We start from the raw sequence: 10,532 nt of genomic DNA on the forward strand, positions 1-10,532 counted from the left end.
TAGTCGTTTTATTTCAGACTTAAGCATGGTTGGTTATTTACATAACCTGGCACCTATAAAAGACCAGCCAAAACATGAATCAATATTTTTCACTAAATTTCCAAATAAACATCAAAGTAAATAATGCTGTCTACTTCTCCCCCAGAGAAGCAATCAGTGCTCAAGCCTAAATTCCAGTCTTCATCACCTGTTCAAATACAGAAGTTCCAACTAAAGAAAAACCATAAGATAGCAAAAAGGAAGAATTGATTCTCAACAAAAGAACAAAAATTCAAGATACCCATGGAAGTGGGATGGATTTTGACCTCCAGCAAATAAACAAAGAAACCATGATAGCAACAGACAGCTCAGAAGAGACAATTCAAGGTTGAGAAAACAACACCCTGGTCAACATCGCTGGCTGTATTTTATTTGATGGTGCTGCAGGAACTGTGAATGTTCACAGAAAAACTTTGAGTAAACAAAAAGTCCTGTTTATAGATAACAGTGGATCTCTATGGCTGGTCTTGTGCAAACAGGACACAAGTAAAATGAAATCAGGGCAATGTTACAAAACATCAAATGTTGCCATTAAAGAATTTAATGGTGCAAACTATTCAATTTTAATGAAAAACAGCACAATAAATGAGGCTGACAGATTAAGGATAGGTTGAGATGTTGTATTAGATAAAAAAAACATCAATTGAAGTAGCAATTCCCACCAGAAGGAATTAACTAAGTTCAATCTTATTGAACCCACAACAAGTGCCACTCAAAAGTTATGGACAGTGACAAGAAAATCCTCAAATATTCTGAATGTGGCCTAATGCAACTGACAACCAAATGTCCCAGTAAAATAATGGCCAGTATTCTTACCATCACTGGGAAAGAAACAACTTCCCTAAATATATTTGACCATACAATTAAACAACTGTATACTATTAAAACAGAACAGGATAGGAAATTTGTGAAAGAATTTGCAGACCTTAGTAATGATGATATCACTGAACTGCTTCTTACTATACTGTTGAAGCAACAGTTGTATTCAATGACAAAAATGCCAAAGAGGTGATCAAATAAGTATATATCATAAACAAATCTCTTTTTATGGGCTTATAGTAATTTATAATTACTTTCCAATATGTAAATTAAAATAATAGGTCTTTAAATTTGTCATTTTCTTTTACTCCAAACGTTCTCTTAGCTGCATTCTATGCAAGTTGTTAGAATTATATTTTTAAAAATAAATTCACATTAATTTTCAAATAATTTGAAACACAATGGTTTTTGCAACCAGTGACACCTGAAAACTGCGAAGTAGTGATAATGTTTTTCCAACACTTGATTCAACCATTGGTTTTATTGATGAATAAGAATTATTTGTTTTGTAGGTAAAAGTGGAAAATGCCACTTGTTTTACTTAAGAAGTTCTATTAGTTGTCTCTCTCTGTACATAGTTCACTCTATATTTTTCCATTTTCAAACTAATTTTCGAACTATTTATAACCATTTTTATTAAAATACCTTGCTGCTTTAACAAATAATATTTAAGGACTGCCATGCAATCAACTATTGATGTTAATTATTTCAAATAAAGCCATCATTAATTGTCTTTTTTTGGCTTTACTTCTTTCAAAGCAAAAAAAAAATAAATAAGATGTTACCATGGCAATGATTCATTAATTTCAGTAATGCCCTCTAATTTTTTTTGCACATTCTCCCATCATTTGTTTATTTTCAAAGCCAACTCTTTCAACTGCTAACATAATCCTCACTGACTTTGAAATGTTGTGATTACCATTGATAATGAGCAGAAGAGAAGTTTGTGCATTCTAATGACACATTTCACACATCATAAGCAATTAGAAAACAGGCCATCAAAACTAATGCCTATAGACTAATCAGAGTTTTTAACATTAATTATGATCCCCAGATAAAAAAATTCATCTTAAAATAACAACTATACCCACAATCCAGTGCTCAGACAGAATATTGTTTGAGGTGAGAAGGGTGCTCTTAAATCTTAGTTTCAATGAACATCTTAAGTGGGACGATCGCCTCAAGCACATGGTATCTGGATGCTATGCCACTCTATTGATACTAAGAAAATTGAAATACCTTGCCAAATGTGAACTTAGAAAGCAACTGGTAGAAACATTGATTTTGTCAAAACTAGATTATACCAATCTGGTTTTTTACCCTTTACGACAATTCTTACTTTGCAGTTTGCAATGAGGTCAATTTGCTGCCGCAAGTTTTGTACTCGGTCACTATGTTAAGAACTTTTGGGATGTACTTAAAATCAGATGACTTCCAATCAATGAGAGAAGAGATTTGAACCTCCTGAAATCATGCTTTAAAGCTTTGCATAACACCGAGACTTGGCCAGATTACCTTAAAATAATAAAACAGGAATGCTGCAAGGAACTGTGCTCAAGCAATTCAATTAGATTAGTGGTCCCAACCAAAAACAGCACTTTCCAAGATAATGCATTGAAGCTATTTAACAATCTACCAGAATCTATTAGAAACTGTAAAGATTACAGAACCTTTTTAAGACTTTCAAAGAATTTTTTATGTAATAGAGTACAGAGTGATTAGTTAGTTTTACTGTAATTTCTATTCAGTTAATGCTACTTCTACCTTTAATTGCATATTGCACAATTTGTGAATAACTTAATTTCATTTATTTTAATCATAATTGATGTATTTTAACAGGGAAGAGCCACCTTGTGGATTGTTAATAAACCATTATTATTATTATTACCGAAGAGAAATCAACTGAATGATACATTCTAATCAGGTGCAGCACAGGGCAAAAACCATAACCTGAGAGCCATGGAGTAAAAAATAAATGTACATTAACTAATCCTAAAAAGCTTTTCCGTTGTGTCTACGGTCCTCCTTCTAACAGGAACTCAAACTACCACCTTGAAAGTCCGGGCAATATTCAGCGTGCCCAAGAGCACTGCCCTCTGCATCTTTCGCAGTACGTCTGTGCTTCTGCCTCCCAACAGCTTGCGCATCATGACATCCAGCTCCCGTGACCACCCCCCCGAGGACATCCATAATGATGGCATATTATTATTATTATTATTATCACCCCACAATTTGACACTTCTATAAGAAATAAAGGTCATGAATCACTGTGTAAACTATCAATAGGATGTGCCGCAGGATTACCATCTTTTAGATATCCCAGTAAAACTATGACAAAATTACACTAGGTGTTAAGTTTTTTAACCATGTGTGTAACATCACACGCTACTGAGTCTGAGTGATTAGAGCAGCAAAAGCAATGAAAAGTTTATTCATTGACCAACGAAATATATGAAGAAATAATTGGCTTTTAACCTTGAGAGAGTTCTGTTGGAAAAGAAGGTAAGACGGCGACTAAACCACTGCCACACTCGCCGCACAAAATAGGAAATACTCAGGGTGCTTCGTTAGAGCTTGACCCATTTTCAAAATGGCGGATTTTACTGTGAAAAGTTCGATAACAACAACTGTATACAATGGCCGATATTTTCAAAATAAAGGTTAATTCTTTACAAAACAAAACGTCAGCACTCATTGTGATGAAGTTGTACGATTTTCTGTCCTTTGTTACTGTATGTACATCAGTGTTACTTTGTAGCAGGTTGAAAACTATCTCTGTACCAACCTACAAACCGATTAAATATCCTGACCAGTCAACCAAACAGGACTATCAACCCCTTTTGTTCACCTTTCTCAAAGACTGATCTCACGAACACGTACGCCAGTGACAGAAAATCTAAAAATTGAGACTTATCGGCAAATTCAGAGGGATGGTTTGTGGCAATCATGCAGATGTCAACCTCAAATAAACCATATGCGCTGAATTCGGCGTGCCGGGTTTTAAAAGAAGCGGCTGCTGAAATTGCACCTTTTTCTCCAATTTCTCTACACCCAATCTGTAGCTACTGGTCAACTGCCTGCTGACTGGCTGAAAGCAAATATCACTCCTGTTTTCAAAAAAGGTGATAAACATCAACCTGCCAACTACCGACCAATTTCATTGACAGCTCTGCCATGTAAAATACTAGAGCATGTAACCTTTCATGATATTATGGCCCATCTAGACTCAATGAACATCCTTATCAAATCTCAACATGGATTTCGTAGGAAACTCTCCTGTGAAACCCAGCTAGTCACAACAATAGAAGAAATTGGAAGAGCCCTTGACAATAGAAATCAATCAGATCTAATCATTATGGACTTCTCCAAGGCATTTGATACTGTCCCACATCAGAGATTAATTAGTAAACTTGACTATTATGGAATAAGGGGTAATCTCAAAAGCTGGATTACTACTTGGCTAACATGTAGAAAACAATCTGTTGTAGTAGATGGAGTATCTTCTCCTGCAGTCCATGTGTCATCTGGTGTTCCCCAGGGGACAGTCCTAGGTCCCCTAATGTTTCTTCTCTATATAAATGATATTGGGGATAACTGCAATTCTGCTATACGATTATTTGCTGATGATACCATCCTCTATAGTATCATTGAGTCGACTCTGGACGCTGGTCAACTCCAACTTGATCTTTCTACAATCGAACAATGGGCAAAAAAATGGCTCATGCAATTTAACCCCAACAAATGGTTTGTTATGAGAGTTACCAGGAAATCTCATCCAATAATTTTCAATTACAAGCTAATGGGTCATACTTTGGAGTCTGCGTCACACTATCTGTACCTTGGGGTGGAATTGTCAAGTTCACTAGACTGTAGTCATCATATTGATATGAAGACTAATAAGGCAAACAGAACTTTGGGTTTCTTAAAAAGGAATCTTGGAAAATGTCCTGAATCTATCAAAGAACCGTCATATAAATCCTTAGTTCGACCGCATCTCAAGTATGCAAGCACAGTCTGGGACCCCTGGAAGGACATACACATAAATCAAATTGAAGCTGTTCAAAGAAGATCTGCACGTTTTGTAAAAAATTGTTGGGAGCGTAAACCAGGGACTATATCAAAACTTCTAAATGATCTGGACTGGCCTCCATTACAGAAGAGAAGAAAGTCTGCCCGTTTAACCATGTTCTACAAGATTCTCCATGGCAAAGTCCAGATGGAACTCCCAAATTATATCAAGAAGAAAAACCATCAATTAAGATCATATCATAAGGATAAATACATAGAAATAAAACCGAACACCGAAACGTATAAGAATTCATTTTATTGTAGAACAATCAAAGACTGGAACTCCTTACCAAATAGTGTTTTAGGAATTGATAAATTAATTAATTTTAAAGATGCAATTAGGGGAATTTAACCTTTAACATATGTATATATATATATATCATTTAATTTTACATTTTTTATCTCATTTGTTAATTATTATTGTTATTTTATGTCTTGCGTGATGGCCCCCCTTTGCAAGACTAATAAATGTAGATGTAGAAATCATCAAAATATCTTGAAAAAAGAAAGGAAGCTTGGTCTGAGTAGTGCACTGGAATAACAGTAGGTTTGAAACTTTAACAACTCTAACGTAACGAAAGTGGTTCGCAAACCTTTAGGAAGCATTGATCCTGAAAAGCGTGATGTTTGATTTGATCAATTTGCGTCCCAAGAGTTCCAACCGCCAGCATTTGATAGAATTTCTTCCTTCCAAAACTTCAGGGACTTTTAACCTACAATTAGGACACACGCATTGAAAAAAATAGAAACAGTCATAACACAGATATTTCAAATGACTTCATTTAGTGGATTTCGAAAGCTACTGAGGATCATTTTTTGAAGTCCAACGCAATAGTCTATGTTGCCGCCGCATGTTCGTGCAAGACGAGCTATGAACTGAATAACGGAAGTTTCCTTTACAAAATCTAGCTTATCCTGACATCTAAAAGTTAAATACTACTTGTCAATACTCACTACAGCCAAGGACAGCACCAACTGACCTGCACACAGTTAGAATATGTGTTCAAATGTGTTGTTCTGACACAATCACGTGCCTCCCTCGTCTCCCTCCCATTTATCACCTTTGTTGATATATTCAAATTACTCCCTCCCATTAAGGCGACGAAATCACAGTATACGGTCAGCGGTTTTTGTTCTCATTTCCTGTAAATATCGTTATCATTATTACTATTGTCGTTATTTTCATTCGTATTATTCTTTTATTACCATCATGATAATTTTCTACCTCATAAAGCAGTCTGGGAACGCAGACTTTTCAGCGGTTTTCGATTCGCAGGAGTGAAGAAAGGCGACAACCGTCGAGTTCGCGGGCTACATGTAACCTTCCATAGCTAACAACGACAGATTGGTCGAGCAAGCGAGCGCGGGTTGACCACACGAGCCCTTTTACATTATATGAGTAAGATTTTTGATTACAGTAAAACCTGTATGAAGCGGACCTCATAGTAACTGGACACATGCATCAGTAGGTTTCGACTTCTTCCTTCTCATACTCTCTGTGTTCAAACCTCAGCGACATCTCAATCATTTTTATCACGCTTTTGGAAGCCATGGAGTGTTAGCAACGGACCATTAGAAATAACCGGAGGGAGGGGAGGAAAAAAATTTCCCCTGCACGATTTGTTTAAGGCACCCTTGACAATAGGATTTTTAAAAACGATACAATTCAGAAGTAAATTAAAACACAATCACCAACATTAGGATAATTTAGAAAGTTGCACCCACCCGCGACCCAGTGAATTAATGAAAAAACTGGGAAACTCTAGAAAAACCCTACGATATACAATAATTACATTTACAACTGGCTCTTAAGCCTGGTAGATTAAAGGATTTTAAAAGCTTGCGAAATTCACTCAAATCGGTTGATCCTTTAATATCAGAGGGAAGCTGATTCCACATATGCGAAGCCTTATAACTGAAGGAATTGTGATAATATCGATTATTGTAGGACGGTTGAGTGAGATTGTGATCGCCGTTCCTTAAATTGTAGCGCAGTATACGAGGTTCGAATAAATCAGAAATATAGTCAGGCCCATTAACTTTTACACATTTAAAAAGGAGGACAAGAGATTGGTAATATCGTCTGTGTTCCAGTGATTGCATATTTACAGCAGACAATATAGAGTCATAATCAACTGAATCAAATGAGCTATTTCCAAAATTTAAAAGGACTTTTAGGGCATAATAGTTTGCAGATTCAAGTTTCTTGTTCAAGGTTTTGTTAATTCTTAATAGTAATGGACTACAATATTCAAGGTGAGGAAGTATATAGGCCTCAGTGAACAGCATTAATGAGATATCAGCTGGGACAAGCTTTTTAAGACGTCTCAGAGCTCCGATCTTGGCATAGACCTTCCTTGAAACAGTTGATAGGTGGTCTTTAAAAGAACTTCAGGAACACCGGTTTAACTGCCCTATCATTTCATTATTCTTTGACTTCGAGAGCGCTGGAATGCGGGAGCACTGTTTAAATGCCCTCTCTTTTGATTATTCTTCGACCACGGGAGCAATTGATTAATAGGGGTCAAAAGTGAACGGGTATTCTAAAGTTGCTCCGAAAGGCTCAATACCTTTTATGTACATAGTACCAAGTCAAGTGCAGAACTTTTTAGGTTTTTTTTTTACCTCTATATGACTTAAAAGCAGAAGCATTTCATTGGCAAGGAAGCTTAACAATGTTTATTTGCCATTATGGAAGGTATCACGGCACAGTCAACACAACAAAAATCTCAGGAAAATTTTAGTCCAATGCCACAACAATGCCTTCTGCGATGGAATGCTCAAGTGTTGAAAGTTTACAAAGAATCCATGAATTTTAGAATGAGTTGCAATTTTCAACAATGAAACGTCAAAGCTCGAGCGATACGGAAATCCACATCGTGAGACCCCAGATTTAGGCTAAGCACGCACCAGTCAACAATATGGCTGCAATTGCGACCTAATACAAGCGACTCCTAGCCTTTGCTACAATAAGAAAACACGTAGAACCGTTGTAGAAAAGTTTTGTGGACATCGATAAGCTACAAGGATCTTTGAAGAGAACTGTGAGTTGTGCAGTAGTACACTGAGATTATGGTTTTATAGAAGGCTCTAGGATAAGAGGAAAGTTATTGTACTGGTTATTGGTATCACTTCGTAGTAAGCCGGATTATTATGTCAGTCAATAAAGTAGTTGAGTTTGTACGAGTTGCATCTTTCTGTCGGTTGTGAAAATACCGTAACAATACATAAATAGTTTTGTGAATAACAAAATGCTCCATTTTGATTGGTTCTGACCAACGTCAATCAACTGTCAGATTTGACCGCATCGGTCACACAGCTTGAATCGGACAGTCGTGAACCAATAACAATTGAGTAGCAAGAACTCAGTAGCTGACGAGATTCAACGTCCTTCCCTTGTCAAAGCTATGATCAGCCAAAATGAAACCGAACAAGTAGGCTCTTGCACATTCCTAATAGAAACCTAAGATCTTCAAAGAAAAAACTCTTAATGGTACCTAAATGCAATCTTAAAACATATGGATAGAGAGCGTTCTCTCATAGAGCTCCTACTTTGTGGAACAACTTGCCGGATGATGTTAGGAAAGTGGACCTTTTAACAGCATTTAAGTCTAAACTTAAAACCCATTTATTTAGGCAGTTGTAGTTTTTGCCTTCATTGATTTTTCACTAGTTTTTTTAAGTCACTTTAATTCTTAATTGATTATATTTTTCTATCACTATCATTGCAATTGTAAAGCGCCGCTGGATCTTTGAGAAGCGTTGCGCTATATAAGCTATGTATTATTATATTATTATCTTGTACTTTAGTTTGAAAACGATACTATGTGACATCAATGATGAAATGAATGATCAGTTAAAAACATTTGGAAGGGGAAAATAGTGTGTAACTTCAGGTAATGAACAGCTAAATGGTGTTATCAGGTATGATCTTAATCACTTAGAGAGCCTCGAGTCAAACCAATTTCTAAAGCAAACGATCGGCTAACTTTTTCTTAGATAATGATCTGATGATTTCTATTAATCTTGCCCTTGTGATTATCTTATCGAGGATACATTTGATGAACTAGTGGATGAGATAGCGGAGAAACATTTGTCTTTACTACATTCCAGAACTCGTCGCTTCTCAGGCAATTTTGATTGGGTTATAAATTTGCTCTCGACTTTGGATTTGGAGTTTTCAAGCAGTAGAATCATTAAAACATGGCTTAAAGAGTCTGATCATCTTTGTGACATTCCAGGCTGTAATTTTATCTACGAGCATAATATAAACTCGTACTGGGGGAGGTGTTGGTTTATCTTTGAATGTGGATTTTGAGTTAAAATGCCGCTCCAAATTAGGCTTTGACAACAATACAGCAAAAGGGTTATTTGTTGAATTAGTCTGACAACAGAAGAAAGATATAATCGAGATGCAATAAATATATGAAGTTCATATATTTTGAACTGCGGTATTAGATACGTATGATGTGCGATCCTCGCAGTAGATAGCGCTATTTATGCAATAGCGAAAATCAGACCTGAAAAAAATCAGGCCTGTACGGGACTTGAACCACTGACCTCTGCGATACTAGTGCAGCGCTCTACCAATTGAGCTGACAAGCCAACTGGGAGCAGGCCGTTAAGTTGATTCGTAATAAACCCGTGAAAATGATAAATGAGATGCAATGAATATATGAAATTTCACGGGTTTATTACGAATCAACTTAACGGCCTGCTCCCAGTTGGCTTGTTAGCTCAATTGGTAGAGCGCTGCCCTAGTATCGCAGAGGTCAGTGGTTCGAGTCCCGTACAGGCCTGATTTTTTTCAGGTCTGATTTTCGCTATTGCATAAATAGCGCTATCTACTGCGAGGATCGCACATCATACGTAAAGATATAATCGCAGGCGTGATTTATACACCACTCACACACATCTGCGCGAGTTCTGTGATGAATTAGTTGGACTTGTTTTATGTCTTTCTAAATGCAATAGGTTGTGCATTCTGTTAGAAGATTGGAATTTAGAGATAATGAAGCATGAACAACATCGCTTAACCGAAATTTTTGGATGTAATGTCTTAAAAAATGTTTTTCCCTCTATTTACGCGCCCTAAAATAATCGCTTCGCATACCGCAACTTTGCTGCTCGAAATATTCATTAACAATCTGAAAAGCTTTTGTAATAGCGGCGTACTATTTTCGGATGTGTCAGACCACTTACCTATTCCACACATGGAGAACGATCCTGGGGCGGATCCAGGGGTAGTTCGGTTGAACCCCCTAGATCATCCCGATGAACGTTGGGAATTATGTTTCCAAAGACCTTATTTTCAAAGTCTCACGGGGGCGAGCATGCCACAGGACCTTCCATAAGGGTCCGCCTTCGGCAGACAATTCCCCGAATCCCCCTTGACTGAGTCCCGGATCCGCCCCAGGAATCCTTAATGATTTTTAACCGACGTCTTAAATCTAATTGCTTACCTTCTGCATTTAAGATTACTAATCATAAAATTGGTAATTCTATTAAATTGAAAAATGGTTTTCGTGACTTTTTTCACCAGCCTTGGACCAACTTTAGCTGAAAAAATTCCAACCTCCAGCAGATCTTTTCCCAGCTCTCTGAAA

At 36.8% G+C, this 10,532-nt stretch overlaps 1 pseudogene; it reads left to right on the forward strand.

Annotated features, from left to right (window-relative positions):
• The first annotated feature begins 293 nt into the window (after positions 1-293).
• On the forward strand, positions 294-1,059 carry LOC148726996 (uncharacterized; annotated as a pseudogene).
• Positions 1,060-10,532: the final 9,473 nt, after the last annotated feature.

The sequence above is a fragment of the Stylophora pistillata genome, chromosome 7 (genome assembly GCF_964205215.1).
Source record: "Stylophora pistillata chromosome 7, jaStyPist1.2, whole genome shotgun sequence".
Lineage (NCBI taxonomy): Eukaryota > Metazoa > Cnidaria > Anthozoa > Scleractinia > Pocilloporidae > Stylophora > Stylophora pistillata.